Here is a 26,499-nt window from a genome sequence, read left to right as displayed (position 1 = left end):
GTTAGTCTTGAAACGGAAATTAGGAAATGATATACAGTACAGGCCAAAGAAGCATATGGAACTTAGGTCTGCATGCCAAGTATCAAAAATCTTATGTTGTTATGAAGAAACATGCTCTTAACCTAATGTGTTAGGCAAGGAAAAGCCTTACATTCCTTTTGAAATGTTCTGCATTACCATTAGATGTGTGCTGTAATGCTAGGTTGACAGATCAGATGATGTAAAAAGGCAAAAAGGATTTATCAAATACAGTTTTATAAGCATAAGCTCCTTGAGGATTGGGTTTTTTCCATTTGTATCTGAGTTGAATAAATTATAAATAATGTAAATAGTAAATAATGGAAAATTACCATTAGCAAAGATAGATTATTGTTCAAACTGAAGCTCAAATTAATTAAAATTATGATTTTGTGATTTCCAGGATAAAATATATTTGCTGTAGAATTCACCTGCAACTGAATGTTGACCATGATGCTTTTATAGATCTACAGGAAGAATCTGTTCAACATACAGTAGTAATGCTGTGAAAGCTACAGACATTTCTTACAGTGTTGTGCTAGAAACTAACTCCAGCCTTGCCACGTTCTGAATTTGATGTCAGAAATGTTCTACTGAGGGGATGTGATGGGATGGTTTTGTGACAGGATGGTTAAATTATCATAGGCATGTCCAACAAAGCGAAACTTTCTGTGTCAAATAATTAGGGAAACACGTTGTGGGATTGTATTTTGAACACAGAGCTTAAACTAGCGCTGTACCTCAGGTGTTGCTGTGTCTTGGCAGTGTTGCAGAGACTTCACTGTGTGCTGGGAGAAGCAGGTTAGATGAACTAGTGGAACTAAAGCTGAATGTTGCACCACATTTGAAGCAACATTTCAGTCCCAGTGGTGGGACTGTACTAACCAGGGACCAGCCATGGCAATTCCCACTGGTGGGACCACACTTGCTAAAGGGTTAAGTGTGATTGCTTTGGAAAGGGAACACAAGAGTGTTTGAGGTTCACGGTATGTCAGTACCATGTACCAAACTCTCCTTATGCAACTGTCCCATGGTAAACAGAGTTGTCCATTCTTGGGTGCATTTAAACCTGTCTTCAAGCTGAAAATGTCTAACTTGCTCATCTTTAATAATACCAGACCATAGCAGTACCCTATCTCTGTGGAGCACTGTGGAGCTCTGTGCCAGTTACTGATCCAGCCACAGGCCCATCCATCTGGTCCGTCAAGTCACTCTTATCTCATCAGTCCATAAAACCTTGAAAAGTCTGTCTTCAGATATTTCTTGGCCCAGTCTTGACATTTCGACTTATGTGTCTTGTTCAGTGGTGGTCGGTTTTCAGCCTTCCTTACCTTGGCCATGTCTCTGAGCACTGAACACCTTGTACTTCTGGGCACTTCAGGTAGGTTGCAATTCTGGAATATGACAGCACTGGAGGATAATGGGTTCCTGATCGCTTTAAGATTGATTCTTCTCCAATCTTTGGCATTTAATTTGTGTCTTTTTTTTTTTTCTCAACACATTTCTTGCGACCCTGTTGACTATTTTTGATGGTTCAGTGATCACACAATTTCAAAAGTGCTGCATCCCTCTGAAATACTTTCATTTTTCATAATTTTTGGCTTTTTTAGAGCCAGTTAAATCTCTTTTTTGGATCATGTTGCCTGAGGAAAGGGTGTTGATCTCCTTAGGCCACCCCCCGTCTCATTACACAATTACACATCACCTAATATGTTTGAATTCAATAATAAATTCATTCACATTTAAACAGCTTGGAGTTGGGAAATATGCATGAAAATGACAATATGGCCAAAAAACTCACATTTCATCATCCATGCAGTTTTTGCTGTCTGCCATGCAAAAACCCTGTTTTTCCTTCAGGCATCTTTAAGCTTTGGGATGACATGCTCAAAATGATCTATCCCAACAGTTTGACTAACCACAGTAAGTGGCCCTAAATTGGCCTTTTAACATGCAAAATATGTTCTAAACCATGCCAAAAAAAAAAACCCAGCCCCCCAGCATGCAGAGCGAGGTGTCCGTCCTCATCAGCTCCAGCGTCTGATTTGTTGTGACAGCCAAATTCTGACATGCGTCACATCCAATCACATTACTGGAGTGTGACAGGCTGAATTATGAATGAAAATGCATTCCTCAGCTTTTACCCAGACTGATGTTTTATTATTATTTATTTATTTATTTATTTATTTATTTATTTATTTATTTTACAACAAAAACAGAACTTTTGTTTTATCAAAGCCTAAACACACAACCGGACCCAGCTGAATACACCAATTGACTTGCAAAAATGTGTGGGGTCAACAACAGGGATTTATGGGAATAAAGAAACAATACGATTCCATGCAAGAAAGCACAGGTCATTACTATATGACAGCCCGTTAGGACGGTGCAGGAAAATGACGTATTTGCTGCAGCGTGGCTGTGCCAAAGGAGTGTGTAGCCAGTGTGACTCAAAAAGCCCATCAGAGGTGAACTAGCACACGCAGGCCCCACACAGCAATATCACCGTCTAATGATGCATTCCCCCAATCTGCTGCCTGCTTGGCTTCTGAGTATTACTCACTTCACCATGCTCATCAGGCATGCCGGGCCTCAACCCACCACCCCCACCCTCCACACACACTCTCAGACACGGGGCGAACGCAACAACAGCAATGCAGACCCCACAGCCTAACTTTGTGCCGCAGGCCAAGGCTCAAGGACATAGAGCTTATAACCAAAAAAACAAGCACTGATTTAGAGCGTGTGTTATAAATACACACACACACGCACGGCGGGCGATGGAGGTGCAGGTATATATCACTGCAGTGTGATGTGACAGCAGAATTGGCTGTGCAGTGAACGGAACTTGGGTTAACATGTCTCCTCTGCATTTAAAGAGCTGATATAAAATGCATCTAAAACTGAGCCGCGCGATAGAGGAGCTGACCATCGATCATGCCCTACACTCTAACACACACTCTAACTCTCTCTCTCTCTCTCTCTCTCTCTCTCTCCCTCTCTCTTTAAAACACACCATATACACACACATTCTCCAGCTATTCTCTCTCCCTCTTTCTCTCTCTAACACCATATACACACTTTTTTCAGCTACTCTCTCTCTCTCTCTCTCTCAATTGAGTTCAGTTCAGTTTGCTTTATTGACATGACAAATTTACACTTGTATTGTCACACTTAGAGCCTATGCCCTCCTGGAACCCACCTAGCCCACCCACGTGAGTTGGTTTGGTATCTCCTCCCTTTTAGTTTCACACTGCATTGTCGAAATCAGGCTAAAAAAACATAGTTAATTTTGGTTCTAATTAGTACCCAATTGGGACACACCCTCCTTCCAGTTACCTCTCTCTCTCATGATCACACTCAAACATAGTCAAACATAGTCAAACATGTCCAATAAAAAACATGTATCTCCATTCTATCCACTATCATATCCACTTCTGTTTTTGTAGTTTTCTCCATCGTTTGAACCCTGTCGCTGCTCTGAACACTGTGTGAAGAATTCTAGATGAACAGACCAATAGAAATGCTCTTAATAAACTCTTATTTTACCTTGACTTCCTTTCAAAGTTAAGAACATTTTTGCCTTCTCCATTTAGGAGATACATGTTTTTCATTGGACAGCGAAGATTTACACTTTTCCAATTACTCCAGGTACTCTCCTCTCCTCTCTCTCTCTCTCTCTCTCTCTCTCTCTCTCTCTCTCTCTCTGTACCTCTTTCTATCTCTCCCTCTCACATACAGACACTCTTCTCTAACTTGCCTGTTTCCTAACATTCTAGGTACCTATCTCTCGTCCTACCTCTCTCTCTCTCACTCTCTCTCACACACACGCACATACACACAAACACATGCACACATGGTTGCTCTTGCCAGGGCAATACATCACTGCACTCCCTGGCCAAATGAGGCAATCACTCAAAATTATTTGCATATAAACTAATGAAACATTACAAAGTTAAACTCTCTTGAATGTTAATTACAAAGGTAATGCACAATTTGCTGATTAATGTTTCATTCCCTCTCTTAAGGGGAGCTGGGAGCTAGGAGGGGCAGTACCATGGCCACAGACTCACACACTCTTCACACACTCAGGTAGAGTGCTAACAGACTGCTATAAATCATAAATATTGTGTAATATCCGGACACTGAGTCTCGTTCCAAAATTAAAGTGGTGGAATGGGGGAGGGGGGGGGGGCACTTTTTGAGTGTACAGGATTATGGACACCGATAATGAATTTTGGGGAAATACCTTATTTAATTAACTAATTAGTTAATTAAATAAGTTAGTTTTATTGCTGTGCTGCATCTCTGGTGCTGATATCCTGACATGTTGTTTAGCAACATGTTTAAATCCCAGCCTGCTTAGATCTTATTGTTTAAATTGGATGAGGAGGCAGAACGGTATTGGATAATTATTTAATAAAGCAAATTATAACGTGTGGGCTGTCTCTTTTGCAGTCCAGATCAGGAGGAGGTACTTACATCAATTATGCATTGTTAATCTACTCATTATTATCAATTATTCATGCACTCAAATCTAGACAGGAAGGCAAGTTGTGGAGAGCATGTCACCATGTTTTTGCAGAATAGACACGTTCTATTTTAATACACATGACGTGGATGTGCAGCCTAACCTCAAACACTGCAGTCTCTGGCAGAGCAGATACTTCAGCCAGTAATTCATATTTTATGAGATTTTTTTACTTCTGCCTCTATACCTGTCTAGTTTTGGACGACTGACAACATATTTATTTCTTTTCTGATTAGTCTGAAAAAATTTCAAATAAAAAGTAATACTATAATAATATACTCATATATCAGTAAAACCACACTGCACTGAAATCCTGGCAAGCCATTTCAATTAAGGCAATATAGCCAATATTTCTCATCAGGTATTAATAATTCCACCTATTATTTTTGTATGATGTTTTAACAATCTTCACCTTATCAATTGAAAATGTTGTACTGCACTACCAGATCATTTTACTTCGTTCAAGCTTCCAAATTAGTGGAGTGAGATCATTTTAAACAATGAACAGAAATAGGTAGAATAACCTTCATATAATGAGAAACATTAGATATGCCTACAAATTTCAGCAGTTTCATTTCTCAGAATATCATATTTTGTAGTCTAGAGAATAAAGTACATTTTTACATTGTAACTGTTACATGACTAAGATTATTTGCATGTGGGCTTGTACTAGGCTTGGGTGGTATAACAGCAATATTGTCAACCGCAATATTTAAAAATGTTATAGAAATTATAATGGCATCTCAAAACGAGGACAGTATTTTAAAATGTAACTTAAAAAAGTGTCTGATGTCACATTCCTATTCTGTATCTGTATAGTAAAGACAAAATTGCTTAATCATTTATATCACTGCTGTCCAATGAATGCATGTAAATGAATCTCATTTTGTCTAGTTTTGGTTTGAAGCCTGTAGCTGTGCTGTAAACTGTGTATATACACTACAGGACAAAAGTTGTACAACACCCTCCATTTTTTCAGTTGTCCACTGTCAGTGTGGCATGGCCCATGCAAGCCTGCTTTGCTTGATTTGCCATCCTAGTGTTGCCTTTATTGCTGCTACTTCACCTGTTAAGTTGAAACTGAGACTTCAGTTGAGGTCCAGTGTTAAGATTTGCTACCAGTTGTTGTCGTCATGTGAGCTGCCTATCACACAAAGTGTTGACTCTCAGAAACTTGTCTTCTGATGATGTTGTGGATGTGAGTCTGTCAGACTTCTTCCTGAACTACACCTCTTTAGTTTTCTCTAGTTTAAAAAGATTTCTGGTGTAGGAAACTGTTCTAATTAGGAACTCAAATGTACAATCCTACAAATGGTATGCTAAAAGCCCCACATTACTGCAAAGACCCTGCATTTTTAAGTTTAAGTTTAAGTCAGGAGGGTGGTGTACCATTCTACTGTGCAGCATTGCTTGCAACAATGCTTGCAAGTCTTTATGAAAGCATTTTACGAAAGAAACCTTATCCATGAATCAAAAAACTCAACATATGAAGCAAGCTACAGAACAACTAGTGAAGCCAGATAAATTTTAGCAAAACTGAAAGTGATGAAGGCAAAAAAGAACTATTTGGCCACAATCAGCAAAGACACATTTGGAGGAGATTTGTTTTTTTTAAAAAGAACAACTGTGGATCCCATTGTGGATCTGGGGGTGGATGTTTCATGCTTTGGCAATAGGCAACATATAGCAACATTGGTGGACAAATCCTGGACGCAAATGTCTAACCATCTGTTAAACGCTGAAGCTGAAATGAGGATGGCTTCTACAACAGGATAATGATCAAAAGCATACATTAAACACCTAATGGGAATAATCTGAAACTTTTGGAATGGCCCTTACCATCCTCTAACCTATACATCTTAGAGATTTGTGAATAGACCTTGGTGTGATTTCTGTCAAAGGTTAACTGATAATTATATGTTTTAGTATTTTATAAAACACTTTAATGGGCATACATTATTTGCTGTAACTAAGTAAATATTCTGTTCTTAATAACTTAATAACTTAATAAATTGTGTAATTTGGCCAAATATTTGCATAAGACTGTATATCATATGTTATAAGACATGAGCTACAGCTGAGTTGCTGTGGAAGACTCAAGACCCATAACCACAGGGTCACCAGTTCAAATCTCTTCATGAAATATGATTAAATGTCAGGGACCTGCTCTTCTGCTGTATTTGGACATCACTCCCTTGAATGAGACTATAGTGATATATAACCTCTTACTTTAAGGTTAGCATTTAGCTCTAGACAAGACTCCCATCTAGGCTCATAATATAACCTTAATGGAATGAGATAAAAAACAAACAATTAACAGTGTTTTAAAAACAATAATTTGCACTGCAGTGAGTCAAACACACATTTCACAGCAACAGATTCAACTAAAACCCAAGCAGAAAATAATTGGAAGTTACATTTACCAATTACTGGGGATGTTTAAGACCTCTTGTCAGAGAAAGAAAGTCCAAGGGCACATGGCAAAACATATGTTGCTCCACCTACAACAAAACAAAGAGTCAGGTTATAAAAATGATTAAAAATTCATGCTATCAACTACTACTCAGGATTGTATACTGGTTAGAGAAATGAAGACAAACAACGGAAACATATCGTCAGTGTCACACAAAAACCTTATATGTCCAAAATGGCAACTTTACAAGAGGATGAAAATACATTCTTAACCTTTAATTGAAGTCAGTGTGAAAAAGTATAAATGAAATATTGACAAATTTTAAGAACTGCCAGATTTACATTATGTCAAAAAGTGGGGAATGGCAATACAAGAGTCTTTGAGTGGTCTAGTGACCCGAGGATTATACAAGGAATCTTTAGTGCCAAGTCCCGATCTTGAATCGAGAGTCATGCAGCCTGCCATCGACAGCCGAAGCCCAAGATAGCATAATTGGCCTTGCTCTCTCTGGGTGGGTAGATGTCTCTCTCTCCCCAAATCATGTGATGCTTTCCAGCATGGGCATCTGCTAGCTGATAGTTGGTTCCCTATTTAGGTTGCATTGTTGGCTGTTTTAAAAGAGGTAGTGGCTGGTTGTGCCTGTGTCAGTCCTTACCCACCCACTGTCAGGAGTATTACATATAATAGGAGGGAAGTATTAACGAGTGGGTTGGTTAATTGGCTATCCAAAATTTCAAAAATGGGAAAAAATTATGTGAGATATGCGTGCAAATAGGGCCAAAACCCATGTCTGTTTACACCTGACATTTTGAATGTGACTCCAGTGACTTTCAGATTTCTTTCATATTGTTTTCAATGAAGGAGGAGCTCCTTGCACATTTACTACATCATTTTCTTTCTGCATTTGTTTTAGAACTGAAATTTCCTGTGAATTGCTTGTGTTCCAGTAAGAACTATTTCTAACTTTTCAATCTTGTGATTTGCTAGCCTAACTTTTTTTCCTTAAGTAATAGAAGAGAAGATGTCTCTTTTGCCTTTGCTCTGACAGACCCAAGCCCTGCAGAATTCAATGGGTTTGCACCAGAAGTGGAGATTGGTGGGAGCTGGTTGTGCTATGGGAACTCACTGAACAGTGGTTCACAAATTTTCTGCGAAAATAGCCTCATAGACGGCCCGGTTACGGTAGGAGTCTTCCAATTTTCATTGCATGGAGTCCTCAGCCCGAATGGAGATGAGACATCTTCTTTGGCTGGTGCACCAGACAGGAGAATCGTCTTTATCTGTCAGCCTTCCAAACAGTCTTGCAGTTATTGCGTACTTTCCAGCAAGGGCAACGACATGGTTGAAAAGGGCAATACTTCACTACTGTCAGAAGTGCATCAGGATATTAGTCCAAGATGCTTGTTAATGCCAGGTGTGAACAGGGTCTTAGTGTATTGATTTCAAACTTTTTATAACAGCATAATGATGTGACATCATGTTATGCATTTGTATGCACTAGACACCAAACAAGTGTTGTTGCTCTGTTAATAATACCTTAAGTATTACAGTACAAGGTAACTGTAAAAGTACAGTATCTTTGCAGTACACCTACTTGAGCAGAAACACGTAGTATGAGTTCAAAAACTGGGCTTAATTTTGTTGTGGAGCACTAAAATGCTCCACAACACAAAAAACACAAAAAACTTCTCTTTCTGTCGACCACAAACCTGGCTGTGGTGAAAATCTACTCTTTTGGGTTGTTTCTTTATTTCTTATTTCAGTTTTTCACTTAATCACAATGTCAATGCGGCTCTACTATTTGGGTTATTATTTATTTATTTATTTTATTTAGCTATTTTTTTCAGGTGCTGCTCCTACTTTCTCTAAGTAAGCAAATGCTAATTGGTCTACAGTTGCAGGTGTTGCTATGCCCTATAGCAAAAACAATAGCGTGACCTGATTTCATAGTGTTTCTAAAGGCGAATAGACAATGCACTATATTTATTCCATGTGTATCCCGTTATTCTCTGACTGATTAATATACAGTATATGCATTCTTTTTTTATATTCTTTATTACACATACGATTTATCTTATGTTGACATCCGCACCTAGAAAAATAACTCTTGTAAATGACGAATGAAAGATGGATTGTCATTTCTTTTCGTACCCACAAGACCTTGTTATTATCAACCCTACCTTAATACTTTTAACTGTATATGCATATGCTGTCCAAAAGAGTCAGTAGCTGAAAAGAATTCTAATTAGTGATTCCCGCTACTTTAAAGTGTACCTACCACTGACAAGGGTGCTCAACTGCTCGCAGCTTGTAAAATCTTAATAGAAAAGCAATTCTAAGAAGCTGTGGAGCGGCCATGCATTTGACCAAAGAAATGGGAACTTGATTGATTGGTAACAGCACTGATTATATGAAGTTTCATTTTTGAAGGTTTAAATGACCTATACAATATAAATATATAAAATATACAGAGTATAAAGTATGTTTTTGTTCTCTTAGAAATGTAATTTTATTATAGTATTGATGATGCCTAATATTTTAGTAAAGTATAAACCTTCTAAAACCCAGATCACTCAATTGTTTGTTGTTTTTGAAAAAACAATTACTTAGTAGGCATTTTTCCCATTACTATTATAAACACTACCCCGCCTACTCTTGCTGTCCACACTGACAGTGCCTATTAAATTTAACCAAATAGTAAAAGGTAGTAGATCCCTTTTTCTATTTCCAAATAAGAAAGTAGTAGACCCTTACTCTACTGACATTTGTTACAAATAAATATGCTCAAGCACAAACAACAGCTACAGTATAGGCGATGAGACAGCAATTGCAAATCGATGTAAAATTGAGATCCGAAATTTAAAATTTACTTCTACTTTAGTTAGTTACTAATTGCTTTTGCGTTTAATTTGATTCTGTCTGTTTGCAGCACTTGTACTTCTTTATGATTGGTCACGGCTCTGAGGTTTATAATTGTATTTTGCTTCAGGAGATTCTTGGTGTATTTCTAAAAGAGAATGACATAGCATTATTCATTATCTTTAATTTATATGCTGTTGAGGTTAAGTTGTAGTTCTACAAGTTACTTAGTTTACAGGTTACAAGTTACTTAGTCTTGACCTGTGTAACTTTACTCATCTGGATTGACTAGAGCTTTAACCAAATGACATAAATGTTAATGTATTTTTGTGTGTAGTTTTGGAAAGATACTTGACTTTTTGTACCACCAAAGTAAAATGACTTTTACTAATGCTAGTAAAAAAATACCTCTCCCAAGCCTCTTTACAACCAATCTGAATAGTTCCTGCACCTCTTATTTACTTCAGGGTCTGTTTGAGTCTTCTTAATAAAGACCCGGTTCTTGCACTCTGCCTCCTACTCTCACTGTGATTCTGATTATGATTCAGAGCTTATTTGTAGGCCTCCAGTGTCATTATCAGACTGTCTGATTGAAGGTCTAGAGACTACTTTTGCGTGCTTTAAGCTTCAGAAAGAGCAGGGGGAGGCCACGTGGCGGCTGCTCTAGCCCACTGAGGCATGGCCAAGTAAGGGAGGCTGCAGCTGTTTTCCCTCGTGTTGACCACTCCTTATCCCGTTGTCTGCTCTGGACCTTGACAGGCTGGACACACTCCGCTGCACCTGGCTTCGCACGGTCCTACACCCCGCAACACCACGCTCAAAAACACACACGCACATTCACAAACACACAGGGGAAGTACACATCTCCTCAGGGGTTGTGAAGGAAAGAAACTGACGTCTACATGCACACACACATTCTAACCTTCTCAATAGGAAACCACAAAGCTTCTCAGCACCTCTGAGACGTGACAATGCACAAAGCCTTGCCCAACAACCCCCACATCAACAACACACACGCATGCTCTTGTTGATGAGCATGTTTTAAGCTTTACAGAACCTCAACAATACAACGATTGATGCCACATAAACATTGGAGGGAATAAAGATCAAAATCTACAGAAATGGAAGAAATTACAGAACTTAGCGAGGAGCAAAAATACCCAAAAGGCCCATAAGGATAAAAGAAAGGGATGTGGGTGGAGGGAGCATTTCATTTCATCAGTAAAGAACAGAGCGGGTGAAATTAATTAAATAATTAAAGCAACGCCCTTCGTTTCCCTTCCTGTAGAAGCAGCAGAGACATGAGGGAATGCTGCTAAATCTGTACTGGTCCCTTCATAGTCTATTCCCTCCCTCACTTGTCTCCCCACACTGCCTCTAACAAGCTGGACCAACCCACAATAAATCAAAGACGTCTTATGCTGGTCCGACCACTTGGCTATATTACATTCAATTACACCACATAGCAAAAGGCCTGTTTTGAGACAATATAGGGAATAGCAGTGCCTTCAGTCATTTGCCATTCTCTTTCAAAGGCTAGGGGGGGTCATATCACTGGGAAAGAAAGTTATGTCTGTGAATATATGCAGTGTGGGTGGGAATTTCCATCTGTTTTGTATGTGTTTAACAGCCTCCTCAAAGACAAAAAAGCCCCCCCCCCCACTTCCACCTAATGTATACATAGTGGATTTGCGCCTATACGACTTTTCATTTCTGTGTGATTTTCAAAGGCTTCAATGAATATTTAAATGTGTGCTGAACTGACAGGCCCAGCTATAAAGAATCTGAATAACTAATGGAGACGCCGTCTTTGTTGCAAACTTTTTCTGCTTGCAATTCAGAAGACAGGACAGGAGAAAGAGAATGGGGGAGCGTGTGGGGATAGTGTGAGGAAGAAGAAGAAAACGAAGAAGAAGAAACAAAAAGGAAGAAGAACAAGGAAGTTTTCTTCCAGTCAGTGCCACAAGCTGAGCTGAGGCAAGCAAATGCACCGAAAGCCACAGAAAGCCATATTGCCTATAAAGGATAACAATGTAAGACTCTAAATAAGAGTCTGAGTAAGATGATTGTGAAGGAAAGGGAAGTATAGTAAGGGAGGTAATTTATCAAGGACTGTACTTTTACACTGAGAACTTGGCAGGGTGATTGTACTATTATAGAAACCACATCTGAGTTATGAACAGTCTACACTCTAAAAAGGTGTCAAAAGGGAGATCTTCAAAGTGAAACCACAGAAGAACCAAATTGTCCAGACCTTTGAAAAGCTGTCACACAGAAACTCATATTATATTTTATATTAAATTACCTACAAATGTTACAGTGGGCACCCCTGTTTAGATTTTCTGTAACTCTGAGGAGCTAAGCAAATAAATGATGACCTCTGGCTACAACATAAGCCCAAAGCATAGACACCCTCCATCAAAATGTATCTGTCAATAGCAATAACAAGTAAAAGATGCTTAAAAGACCCCTGTCACTTCCTGTGGCTAGTGTCTGGATTATAACCTGATAAGACTTTAGCCACATGTTTGTAGGATGGAATATGCGTTGCGCTACAATTGTTACTGCTGTTTCAGTTGTACTGGGAGGGGTTTTGGTTCTCGAATGCATCTTGGAGAGACAGCTGTGTTTATACTGCAATAAGGTCCTGAAATGGTTTGAGTGATGAGATTTGTATAAAAGCATCTTGGGTGTGTTTACACTTGCATTTTTGTGTGGCCCTGGCTTTATCTAGATATAATCCTCAAAAATGGATTAATTAAATGCAGTGCATTTAGATCTGATTTGGACATTTTGCTTGCTTTTTGAAGAATTTAACATTAAACTTTTAACTTTAACTTTTAACTTTAAACAGCAAAGTTAAGAGCCCCCTGCTGGGCTATTATGGGGGTAAACAGGTACATGCAGGGTGTTGTAAGGCATAATAGAATGTTCACAGATGGTTTCGTACTGTAGACATTGTGACCCCCGGCTCCTACAAAGGTCCTTTATAGGAGCCAACTATTCACATCTCAACAATTAAACATAGACTTTTCACCTTTTCAACACAATGTAAAGGTCCTTTCTTGGACCACACATCCGAGCCAAAAAACATGTAGAAAGATTTATTTGAAAGACTAGCAAATATGGGACAGGCAGCACTGAAACAGTGCAAAGGGGGAATAACTGAGAAGTCTAAAGCTGTCTGATAGAGTCTTGCAGATTCACTTCAGAGGGAAGGAATATCTGTGCAAGCCACTATCTGTTCTTAGCAAGAGGTTTGACTGTTAGCAGCCGCTTTCATACCCCTTTGCCAGCGACTCCCAGGGCCGGCTTCAAAAGCTCTCCATCAAGGGAAGAAAACTCAAAGACAGATCGGAGCGATATTTTTCACTTTCCTTTTTCTTTTTTCCCCTGTTTGTGTCTCCAGGCATGGAAACGGTGGATATTGCTCGCAGCATCGCTTGGCTTTGAAAGAATCATTTGCGCAGCAGATGAACGATAAAATGGGCGGGGGGCAGTGCGACATGGGGCCTGGGAGTGAAATCTATCCCATAAGGCCACAGTGTCTCTCCGGATGGAAATTCCACTGGAGTTGATGGGACGGCCGCAGCTGGGGACTGGGCCATCAGCAGCAGCAGGACCGGTGCAGAGCCGGGTTCACCTAACCCATCAGCAAGACTAATGACCCAACACCTGCCCCCTCTCTGGGCCACAGATTGGCTCCTATGACATTTAACGCAGGAAATGCCGGTGGCGGATGGCGAGGAGGGTGAGGTATCTAATGGCGCCGAGGAGGCAGAGGTGCTGATTCAATCATAATGGGTAATAAAGCCCCTCATCATGGGCTGCTAACAGCACTGGAGCCCTGCATGGGCCAAATGAGAGGCAGAATGATCACATTAATATACACTCACACATACATACGCACACTGAGCACTGATCTAGGATCAGATGTTAAGCCTCATAGCTCATGCAGTTCAGCTTGTGCAAATTGATCCAACCATGGAACCTAACAATTTCTCTCTTATGCTCTCTCTTTCATACACACTGCATCAGTAAGCATCCCAGCACCCATGGAGCATGAGGGATGGATGGAGAAAGCCACGGTGGCCTGCCAATCAAAATTAGGGAGCTCAAATTGGGGTCCTCCATCCTGGAAGCAGCCAATGCATCCATGTTTCCGCCCCCTTGCCCATCCCCTGCACCCGCGTCCCTCTCTCTCTCTTCTGGCCCACTGATAGAATAAATCACGGTGCCACAATAGTTTTAATGGCTTTTTAATGAGTCTAATGTTTTCTGTTTTAATGAACTTCTTACATCAGCCTTAATCATTTTGGAGAAATGAAAAATGATTGAGAAATGGCCTACATTAATTTAATTTACTGTTCAATCTGCCCGACAGTCTTCCCCGGACCACAGAGTACAGGGATTGGAGAGAGAGAGAGAGAGAAGAGAAGAGGGAAAGATGACAGAGGGACCTGTCTGGTCTGATCTGTGGAGAGAAACAGGCATAATTTATGACACTCCACATAAAAGCCTGGCTTTTTTTGTTGTTTTTCTTATCACCGATTAGGTAGGTTTGTTGGGAGCTGCTGTTTTGGGTTTAAATCTCTGCTAAACAGGCATTATACTGGTTAATCAGTGCAGGAGGTCTTGATTTAAAGCACTCTGGATAGGAATCAAATGTTTACAATTACAGTACAGCACAGGTGTAACAGCATCATTATGCATGTTTCCTAAGTACTGTTTCCTAATCTGAATGAATTGTTCAGACCACAAACCCTAGATAATTTCACTAATTCTAACCTAATCTCAGTATAAGACTGTATAAATATTAAAGACATACATGAACAGGAATAGAGACGGTAATATCCTACAGTAATAAAAGAAAATATATTCACAGAAATACAGGAGGTTCAGTTCTTCTTATTATTATTAATTGTATAACTTATATAATATAATTATAATAACTTAAACCATAAAAGACGTGGAAGTTCTCCTAACGCAGATTCTTATAGTCTGGCATCTTTTTTTTATTAGAAAAAAAATCGCAGTTAGCATATCCCCCCAACCCATCCATCTTTACAAGTTCCCACTGGTGACAGAGGCCAAATCAAGGTCTGTTTGGCAGGCCATCACATGCACAAATTCCAGTTTCAGCAGAATGCTTTTTATAAGGCTGTAGCCTTCCCTTGCCGGCCTGCAGCGGTGATTGCTTTGTATTACTTTAAATGTTTGTCCTTTATGGATGTGGCTGCAGAGTTAAGGTCCACTGCCTGTATAAAACATCATTGCTCTTCTTACAGGCAAAGCTCAGGGAGGCTTAATGACCCAGTGCTGTATCTCACAGGGGCCACTGACCAGATGAAGGTGTTTACTCCTGGTGCACATACACACACAAATACACATTAAAACACACATTCACCACAACTTGAAAGAACACACACACAAATCCATGCGCCTCAGTCTTTTAACAGCAGAGTGTATTTAGTGCTGGGCCAGGTATTCGCATTTCCCCCCACTATGATTACCGTCTGTGCAGGTCACTGCTCCTGCTTACACACACAATCTCCATTTATATTTGTTTTCCCAGAGCCAGTTCTGGGGATAGAGATGAGACCTCCTTCTCTGATTGCTCTAAAAAGCTCAAAGGCTGTGATTACCTATGCAGCATAAACATTGTGCTAACTCTGAACAGTGAGAAGATAGAAGAAAAAAAGAGGGGGGGAAACCTAAAAGACACCATAAAGATAAAAGCACTTCAGAGCAGAAATGACTTGTCTCTCTTTAGCCATGCCGGGGTGACCGCAGGCCTGTCCTCTCCCTCTTATTTACAAGCCTGGATCATTTGCATCTCAAAGCACTGAGGCCATCTCCTCTAATTTAACTTAGGAGGTTCGTGACAAATTGTTACTGCAGAGGGTGTGGGTGAAACAGATAGAGGCCCATGATATTCAAAACCTGTGTGAAGATCATTTTTTAACATAATGCATAAATAAAGTTCATCCCATATTCATTTTACTGGCAGATTCAATGGGCCTGAGCATGAATATCTAGAGTGAGGCTCGCTGGCTGTTTAACTGTGACTGGAAGGCCAGTGGAGGTGTGAGAAACGCGGCTGTGATTAGAGTGAAAGGGCTGTGTGTGCTTATTTACAGAACTGTCAAAGGCTGTCAGTCCTCATAGTTCCATTCCACGTCTCACTCGCTGCAGTGCTGAAACAGGCCATCTTTCTGAATTATGCACCTCACAGAAATCAAATTTCACTTAACCTCACAACTGGCTCACCTGTCCCTGACCACCCGGGATTTAGGGATTTAAAAAAAAAGAAGAGAAGAAAAGAAGGAAAAAGTCAAAGAAATAAACATAACAAAAGGAACAAAGGGAGGAAGGAAAGGAAAGGAAGGAAGGAAGCAAAAAGCAAGAAAGAAAGAAAGAAAGAAAGAAAGAAAGAAAAGAAAAAGAATAGTAAGAAACTATGAAGTAAGAGAGAAAAGGAAAATAGACATAAAGAAAGAATGGAAGGATAGAAGTAAAAGAAAGGAAGTAAGGAAGAAAGAAAATGGAAAGAAAGGTTGGAAGAAAGAAAAAAGGAGAAGGAAAGAAAGGATGACTCTCATTATTTGTTAGCATTAGCTCATGTTGTTGCTCTCTGTTTGGACGTTTTAATATTAGTTTGGTCTTATTTATTTTTCCAATACTTTCCTAATCTTTTGCCTTGCTTTACTTGTAAGTGTTAGTAACTGTTATTTGTGAGTTTTGTGTTTACTTTGAGGAACATGGTGACCATGGAGGAATGCGCTCCCCGGCTGGATCGGCAGATCCAACTTCTCCTGGAGAAGCAGTCAGAGCTCCGCTGGCAGAAGACAAGGTTGAAGGAAGCCTGGGAAGGCTCCTTCGCGGCGACCTCCACCCTGGTGCCACTGGTCCAGCGGACCCTGGCTATTGGCAAATTCACCCCAATGCTGGAGAGACCCTGGGAGCATCAGCATGGCCGAGGAACGCGGGACTCCTCCCAACTCCCAACTCTCCTCCAGATTTGCATCTGCAAATCGTTTTGTGGTCCTCAGCCTGTCGCCTTTGCCTCCCTTGCCTCCCCCAGCACCAAGGAAAACTACCAAGGGTGGTATTCTCATTATTTGATATTACATTGTTAGACATTTAAAAATGTCTAAGGGTAATACCACAGTTTCCTGTCTTCCGTTTCTTAAAGACACTCTCAGTCTTTAAGGCTAGATTAAAAACTTTTCTCTTTACACAAGCTTTCAGATAATTCACCAGTTCTATGTTCTGTCCTGTTTTGATTACATTTCACCACTGTTCTGTCCCACTCTGATAACAGCCTTTTTTATCACTATTATTGTGGTTGTTTCTGATTCTTTCTTTCTTTCCTTCCTTTCTGTTCTCTCTCTATCTTTTTTGCATTTGCTATGGTGCCCTGTTGTTCACTCAGCCTGGTTCTTCACTGCCCTGCTGTGTTACGGTTCTGCAATGATCCACTCCTACCACACTCCATTGCTATACAAACACATACTTAATCAGCATGGACTTTAACATTAACACTGAGCATATGTCCAGCACCTACTCACACTCATACTTCATAACCTGTTCCTACATTAGCTATAGCTCTTCTTTATCTATCTGTCTGTCTATGTATTGTTATTTGTTTTGTTTGCGCTGTGCGGGTCAGCCTAAAGCAGATGGGTTCCTCGGGCAGAGTCTTGGTTCTCCCAATGTTTCTTCCTCTTGGTATGAGGGAGTTTTTCCTTTCCACTATTGCTACCACCTCCATTGTGGTGCTTGCTCATAAGGCATGGACCTGGATCTCTGTAAGAAAAAGTAAAAGAAAGGATGGAAGGAAAAAGGATGAAAGAAAGAAAGGAGGGATGAAAGAAAGAACGAAAGGAAGAAAAGAGAAAGAATAGTAGAAACAATGAAGAAAGAGAGAAAGGAAACTAGACAACAAAAGAATGAAATAAAGAAGAAAGTAAGAAAGAGAATGGAATAAAATAAGTAAAAAGTAATAAGGTAAAAAGAAAGAAAGAAAGAAAGAAGAAAGAAAGAAAAAAAGAAGGCAAAGAGAAAGAAAGATTAGATATAACTGAGAAAGTATGAGAAAAAAGAAAGAAATAACAAAGAAAGGAATAAAGTAATACAAGATAGAAAACATGCAAACAAATACAGGTAGGAAGGAACAATAGAAAAGGAGAAAGAAATAAAAAATGGCAGCGAGGACAGAAAAAAAGATACAAAAGTGAAGAAGAAAGACACAAGGAGGAGAAGACAGAGCAAAAGAATAAAAATAACACACGAAGAAAGGAAGAAAGAACAGTATGGAGTCTCAGCTGAGATGGGACAGTAGACATGAAAATGACCAATCTGTCAGAGGGTGAGATTAGAGATGAGAAGGTGGGCCTGAGGGCAGGTATGTCCCCTGTGCTCCTCCAATTCCCCCATCCAGTTAACATCTGGACTGGGCCCTGCCCTGAGAGCAGCATGGGGGACCAGAGGCATCTTTCAACTGAAGCAGGACAGCCAGGACACTGAAAGATGTATGGGATGGAACATGTCATACATTACAGTCACTTTGACATTAAAAGCAATGAGGCTGGAAGACGGTCAGCCATGTTAAAGGTTACGTCCATGACTTGCCCTTCAACACTGGAGAAAAGCCGGAGGAGAACCATTTTCCTTCTCATCTACATGCCTAATGTATCTCTCAAAATGCATTGATACATGTAGAGAAACTCAGTGATGTGAATTATATTTTGTCAATATCTTATAGTTTTATGTTGTGGACAGAGAACCTACTCTTTACACCTTTGCCATGGTTTTGTAATTTTTGATATTTGAACATTGACAAGCATTTAAAAGCTTGTTGCAGTTGAGACTCCAAGCTATATAATGTAGATTGTGAATCACATGTAAAGGTGATTACTCATGTAATTATAGAAATTTAGGTAGTTTTTTTTCCATTCTGTAATTATGTAGGTTAAGTTTAGCAAAAGTGGAATATCAAGTAAAGTGGGGCGAATGAGCTTCATGCTGCATTGAGTGAGAGAAGCCAATAAAATACACCTATTATGTCTAATTACCATAAGGGTGCTCATCATTGAGCAGTTGTTTTCATTGGGCAGGATTCACTGTTATCTGAAATTGGTCTGATTCCACCAGGCACAGTGTTAGTGGAGCGACAGACCAGAATCCTCTCATAAGGATTAAAGAAGAGAAATCTACAATACACTTCTTAGAGGGGGTCTAATTTAGTTCCAGACAAAAGTTCTCTCTTTCTCAAGATCCAACCCTATCTCCCACAGTCAACAAAATCCTATAAAAGTCATACATATACCAAAAAGACAAGTAGCTCTTGACTGATATTTCATAAATAGTTCACAATTAATAAGGAGCTTACATCCAATGGTGGCTCTGTTTTGCCAAATACACTTAACCCAGCCTGCTATATGCTGCTATAAGAAGAATTGAGAAACAGCAGTGCCTCCGCGGAGATTAAAGTTAGGTTAAGGTTTAGTTTATATTTAAGGTCAATTTGAAAGATACATATAGGTTCAAATTAAACTAGTATTAGCCTACCACTAGCTAGTGCACTAGTACCCTAGCAGTGAATACTATTAGTGAGGTGTGGAGAATTCTGCAAATGTTATTGCAAACATGTCTAAATATTTGTTTTGAGGCCAATACCTGTCATATTAGCAAACTTAGTAAAGTCCCATTTAGACAAATTCAGAAACATTTTATTCCAAAAACAGCACCTAAACCAAAACAGTCAGGGAACACAACATAAAGAAGGAAGAGGATTAAAACTTGAGGGTGGATCGATGGAGAAAGGACAAAATGAAAGGTATAAAGAAGAACGAAAGGGGTTTTGAGGGCAGATTAGGGAGGCCCCCAGAGCATTGACCTGAACTAAAGACCTGAACTCATTTTTTAAATGTTAAGCCAGATCAATATTGTTATACTTTCAGCCAAATGTGATTAGATGTCAAGTTGCCCTACATATGATACTACAGCACTTCCAGTAGGCTGTAGCAAATATGTTTCCTCTGTGCTTAATACACTGTCAATTTTATGTACAAACAAAATTAAATTAAAATTAAAGTAAAACTATATTTAATAGAGTTTTAACCCTTCCTCTTTTGATGACTCACAAATGACAAATGGTATAAGTATACACTGTTTACAACACAATAAAGGTTCCCTACAATACACAACAATACACAAAACTTAATACACAACAACAATACACAAAACTCAGAACTGAATTCAATATAAAATGTCTGAATAAAAATGTACAATCGACTTATGAAAGGTCTAGTCAGTTAAGCATAGGTGTGGGCATAACACAAGACCCTGTACTCTGACAGGACAGCTTGTAAAACAAAATTTGACTGGATTTACATGTTCACACATGTCATTAAAAGGTGCCCCCAGTGTTACCAGATAAGATATGATTTTAGAGAGGCTTTAGAGAGGAAAATGCAACAGACTATTTAAACTAGAAGGAAACAAACTAAGTAAATAAGTACGAGCGTGAGTGTGGACACTCACACAAACTCTTACAAAGAGTCAGAGAGACAGAGCATGAGGGAGGGAAAAGCCAAGACCCACAGTAATTATAACTAGTTTTAATGTTTTTAGGATCAAACGAATTTCCACTTGCCTGACTATATCCGATCCCATTCAGTTTACACTTGCATTAAATGTTGATGAGATCCATCTCTGACTGCCTCAGAGTGTTTAAGTAATGCATTTGTTATCTGATCACAATGAGTCTTGGGGGTGTTTACACCTGGCTTTTCATTCCGACAAGTAAAATCTGACTATGATCTGATCATCAAAAACCCAGTAAAGCCAGGAGTAAACAGACTCTTAACAATAGCTTTGAAGACAATGGAATAGAACTAGTGTTGTTTTACAAAAGAAAATGTACATAATGGTTTGAAATGGTCTACTCTGAGATGGGGACCCATGTTGGAGCATTGTACTACTTTGTGTGTGTTGTGTTTCTTTTCCCTTTAAAGAAAATCAAAACAATTATTACGAACCTTTAGAAATCTGCTGGAGCCAGTTACTGGCTTCTGGAATGTGAAAAATAAAGTATGCTTCATCTCCTACTAGGCTTAAGCAGGCTCTCTCCTATTCTGTGGAGAGAATTTAATCAAAAGCAACGACACCATGGATCATTGCTGACAGTATGTCTCCTTAAAACCTCTTATTGATTTGGCTGTTTATGTGTGAGTGTGAAAGAATGTGGTGCAAAACATTATTGTAGGAAAAAGATAACATCAAGGCTGCAGTGGAGAGATTAAAGATGGCTGCCTTCAGCTGTTCTTCAGCTCCCATTTTTGAAACCAATACACACACAATACACACATGCACGGTTATTTTCGGCTGTGGATTCGGGGAGGGTGGAGACGGGGCAACCATCTGGTGAAAATGTGGGCTTTAGCGTTTAATGGCCGACTACAAAGGAGAGGAAGGCCCCTTCACACCAGTTGGCAGCGTCTGATGAGGAGGAAGGAAAGGAAAAAATGGTGAAAAAAAAGAGAATGCCAGGCAATCAGCCATCTGGAAGAGTCTGTCGAATATTCGAACAATTTTGCGAGATACGGAGGGGAATTGGCAGACTGCTTCCAAGAGGGCTCAATTTAGTTTGAAAAATGATGCTCATGTTCCTAATGGGGGCACAGGCGTGGGAGGGAGGGTTAGGGGGTGGTGTACGAGACGCGTCCAATCAGAGTCAATGCGGCAGAGTCATTTAGATCCAAACTCCGAAAGGCAGTTGTCCTAATTGTGAAAGAGTCACTTTGTTTTGTGGCTCAGTCGCAACCAAAAACAGCTGTGATTTTTTTTCTTGCGCTTTTTCTGCAATTGAGACACCAACTGCTCTCTTTCATTACGAGAAGAGAGCGAGAAGAACTGTACAGATTCTACTCATCACATCTGTTCCCCCTTCCTCTATCCCACCCCCAGCCTAGCTGACTGACTGATAGATGGCGGAGGGCTGGGGATTCGAGGAGGCAGATGAATCCATTGTGAAGTTTTTAAAAGGTGATTCATTTTGGTGGAGCATACCCACACCTGCCTCAGCAGCACTGAGAGGGTAAATGGTGTGAAGCTGACTGTTGACTCCATTCTCCCGAGCATATATATGTGTGTGTGTGTGTGTGTATGTGTGTGTGTGTGTGTAAAAGAGGGAAAGAGAATGAAATACAATTTGCTGGTCATGGCTGAAAGGTTATATTGGAGCCGCTACCTTGAGAGTTGCTGTTCAGACAAAGTGTTCAGGGTTTTCTCGAATGGTGAATGAGTGGGCCTGCTGCACTCTGGACTGTTTCAGACACAACCTATCGTGGCACTGTCAGGGATAAATAAAGGGGTTAAATTGAAAACATATGGCCTACCATTGAATCCTGATCATTCTGCTGCTAGCTGAGAGTCCAGGGATGCAAATTGAAGGGGTCGATTGCTCAGTCCCTTTTGTCCAACGAATCCAAAGCAGCGCTGGCCAATCACAGGCATCTGCCAGCTCTGTACATGGCAACTGCCAGCTGCTATGCTCCTCTGAGTGCATAGAATTGCCCTATGATGCACTGATAACGTACATGCTGTTTTCCAAACTTCTGATCATATTGCATTATGAGTCTGAAGAGTTTTAGTATGTGTGTTATGACTCTTGGGTTCATTCATCTGTACAGTGAAGTGTCATCCTGTCACTCAGGCTCCATTTGACCAAATCTGAATAGATAGTATAACTCTATGTACTTCCTGCTATGTGTATCAACAGTCATATCATCAGTAAACAACAGTGACCCACTTCTATTGGCAGATATACAAGTTTATGCCATAACAGTCCTTCATCATGTTTGACAGATGATGTGGTATGCTTTGGATCATGATCCCTTCCTTTCCTTCGCTATACTCAAGGACTATACTCTCTATAGTCAATGTTGGTTTCACCTGTCCAAACAATCTTAAAGAAAGAGGTGTGTGTGTATGAATGTGCGTGGGGAAACTTTTTTAAAAGTTTCTGTCTTCTATCTAGCCTAATGATTTGTTAACCTCCTCTTCTTTAAATGTTGCATATGTCACAGTATTATAAAACTCTCAAATCCCCAAACGTTTAGCCTGTGAAAATGGAGAGACTATGTAAAATAATGTAAAAATATATTTATTTATTTGTTTATTCATTTATTTATTTTGGTGAATTTTTATTCTTTGCCATTCATTTGAATTTGGCAATTGTCTTTTTTGGCATTGTTTAAAAATGTAATGATAAATGGACCAATAGAAATGCTCAAAAATATTTTTTTTTACATTATCTTCTATTGAAAGATACAAGGCTTTTTGCATGGCAGTGATGAAATGTAATTTATTACAGAAAAGTTAAGAATTACATATTACATATATTTACATATCAGCAACATCACTAGTCTTAGTGCTGCCTTTCTGTGTTTATGTGATGCTGATCATTTGCCGTTTTTGAGTACCTGTGTCATGTGACGGCCTTTTAAAAGTGCAAGCTGCCGAGGGTCAGTGCATATGAATCTGCATCCAAAGTCACCGCTACACATCTCTCCTTCAACATCACACATAATACATTCAGTATGTCCTTTCATGGACACACACACAGACCTACAGACAGAGGGTGGGCACACACACATGCACCCACTCATTTACTGAACAAGAATCCAATTACTTAGCTCAGTTTCAGCTTCCATTCCATGTTGGCTCGTCCACCTTGATGGTCCCTGCCTAATCTCTTCTGACAGTCTAGCCCTCTCCACTCTGAGATGTGGGGGCCACACTCTCCTGACCCCCCTATAAGAGGCTGATTAAATGAAAAGTGGGATGCCCATCTCGCCTTCTGTGGGCCAATGAATACCAATGAGAGACATGTTTTGCTGACCTCGTTCTGAGAGGCGTTTTTTCTGCCTGTCTGAGCACATGCGTGTTTACAGTAGATTCTGTGTAGTAGGTTCGAGCACAAGTGTGGTGTGTGCGAGCGAGAGAGGAAAAGAGAGAGAGAGCAGAAGCGACAGAACAGTCCCTGACAGAGCAATGCACCTTTCTGACAGTTAAAAATGGTTACTAGCCAAACAAATTTGAATGAACATGAAGGTTAAATTGTGTGTGTGTGTGTGTGTGTGTGTGTGTGCATGCATGTTTCCACTTCACTACCTGCCACTCTTCATTTCTCCCTCTGCTGTTTCCTGCTGGATTGCAGTGGGCAGTGGGATCACTTAATAAAGCTCATAATGAAGAGCTCATGCATAATTTCATTTGCTGTAGGAGGACCCGGGGACATTTCCTTATTTCAATAAAATACTTGATATTTTCATTTGAAAGGCCATAATTCTACTGCTGTGACAGATATTGAGGTCACTAATGGTAAATGGGCAATTTATAGATTCAGGCCCTGCAGGAGAATTTTCTGCCCGTTCCTTCCCTCAGCTCCTTTAGGGCCAGGTTGATTCAATGTCTTTTAATTCTCCTCCCTGATGGGTCTGAATGAGGACCAGCCCTTGGAATACATAAATCTGATTGATCGTCTGAAAACCGGGCGCATCACACTCCTCCCTCTCCATTAAAAAAAAAAAAAAAAAACGCCCACCCTCCATTAAACATCACTGAACCAATGCCACAAGTGTTAGGCGAGAAATATCTGACAAAATAATTGCACCCCAGAGACGTGCGATCAAACAGTAAACACTAGCAACACTTATTAAAGCCCTTTGCAATGAAACACAAACATACCGAAAGCATACAGCAAGCCTGAGACTATTTTCTCTTTGTTTTGCGTTGGTTTCTCAGGACAATAATCCATTTTATTTAGTCTTTGATCATATTTACATCCATTTCCAGCATTTGCTTAACAGTCAGACCCTTCTCCTGAAGGAGTAATAAAAGAAAGGAAGAATAAATAAATAAAAGAACCAAATTGCCAGTACGAACATCTTAAATATTAATGGCTTCCCAGGCCCTCCAATGCTGGACAAACACATGCCTGAAGCGTGACACTATATGCAAAGCACAATGCCAGAGCGAAGCCAGTGCTCAGCAAAAGTGAATAAAGGCCAGCGCTTAGTTTTTCTCATGCTTTTGCTCTTCCCAGATATGAGCACACTGTACATGAAGTCTGGGCAGGTGTGTTTCCAATCTACAGGGAAATTACAACAGCACTCCCCGCTCACTCCCATTCACCCATGGATGAGAAAAAAAAGCAACACAGGGAAATGTATGCAAATCAAGGAAAACATATGCCTAGCTACCTCAATAAAAGGCCATGAGCCACATATTCTAGTGACTAGTTTGAGAAGACATTTAGACTAGTTGTTGTTCTGAAGTATCCAAGTGCATCATGCTCAATAAAACAGGACTAGCGTGGAATGCAGGTGCCAGACGGTTCTGAGTAATAATGGCAAATGAAACGCAACACAGTCTAACAGGTGTGATCAATCTCAAAAAGCAGTATGATCATTAGCATGATTAGCAAATACAATAGAAATCAGCAGAGAATCACTGTTTTTGTCAGCCATGCTGGCAAGAACAAAAGCTAGCTGACCTGCTGTGTGTAATACGCCAAGTAATAAGTGTAGAAACGCCTAGTGATATGTGAAACAACAAAGCAAATTAGAAATGCTTTGTTATAATACAAAGGTTGTTCTTAGATTAGTATTTAGATCTATCTCGACTTTCGCTTTTTTGCTTCATTTTTCCTGAAGCAAATACACTATATTGTCACTGTCTAAACCTTTAGTACAGAATAGAGTGCTAAAAATAGACAAATACAAATGTTTTGTTCAGACAGCGATGAAGAACACCCACCCTCCATTAAACATCACTGAACCAATGCCACAAGTGTTAAGCAAGAAATATCCAACAAAATAAATGTGCCCCAGAGATGTGTGATCAAATAGTAAACACTAGCAACAAGTTTTAAAGCAGTTTGCAATAACATTCAGTTGGAAGTTTCATTTTGAAGATACAAGGTTTTGTTCAGACACCAATCAGCCATGACAAAACAATAAAAACACTAACAGGTGAAGTAAAGGATTGAGTTACGTTGTTTATCTGGTAACAGTGGCACCTGTCAAATGGTGGGAAATTCATATTGGGCAGCAAGTGAACAGTAAGTGGGTCAGAGCATCTCCATAATGGCATGTCTTGAGGGGTGTTCCCGTTATGCAGTGGTTAGTACTGAACAAACACAGATCACCTTATTGATTGGATCCATGGGTAAGATCCACCCTTACAAGATTAACTTACAAGATCTGATGCTGATGTCTTGGTGTCGAATGCCATAGGGCACCTTCAAAGGTATTGTAACATGAAGCCTAAACATTGGCAATGCTGATTATTAATTTAATGTGACAGGGAACACAGCCTACAATCAATAAAATAATATTTGTATGACAGTAAAATTGTGTTTGGATGATCAAAAAAAAGATAGAAATATGATCAATCGTTTCCTAAACCCAATTGCATTACCCAGGCATGAAGAAACAAGTGAATCATGCTACTGTCTGCAAAGTGCAGAGCTAGGCTAAGGTTCTGGGGGGCTTTGAGCTGATGGTACCCAAAGCCAGACCCCACCCTGCCAAGGAAAGGTTCAGCATAATCTGGACCATCAGGAGAAGCAGGGGCGGTGGTGGGGTGCGAAGAAAAGAAGAGAGGA

The 26,499-nt window shown here is 39.9% G+C and overlaps 1 protein-coding gene across 5 annotated transcripts in view; it reads right to left on the bottom strand.

Moving 5' to 3' along the window:
• tenm2a (teneurin transmembrane protein 2a) overlaps positions 1–26,499 on the bottom strand; it is a 667,726-nt gene that overhangs the window by 604,874 nt on the left and 36,353 nt on the right. For all 5 annotated transcript variants that reach the window (XM_072664035.1, XM_072664037.1, XM_072664038.1 and 2 more), the window contains exon 2: positions 6,973–7,050. The gene's annotated coding sequence lies outside the window, so the exon portion shown is untranslated. The remainder of the gene's footprint in view (positions 1–6,972; positions 7,051–26,499) is intronic.

Source organism: Salminus brasiliensis, chromosome 19, assembly GCF_030463535.1.
Source record: "Salminus brasiliensis chromosome 19, fSalBra1.hap2, whole genome shotgun sequence".
NCBI lineage: Eukaryota > Metazoa > Chordata > Actinopteri > Characiformes > Bryconidae > Salminus > Salminus brasiliensis.
Note: the sequence above shows the minus strand (reverse complement) of the source record. Positions and strands in the feature narration are given on the sequence as shown.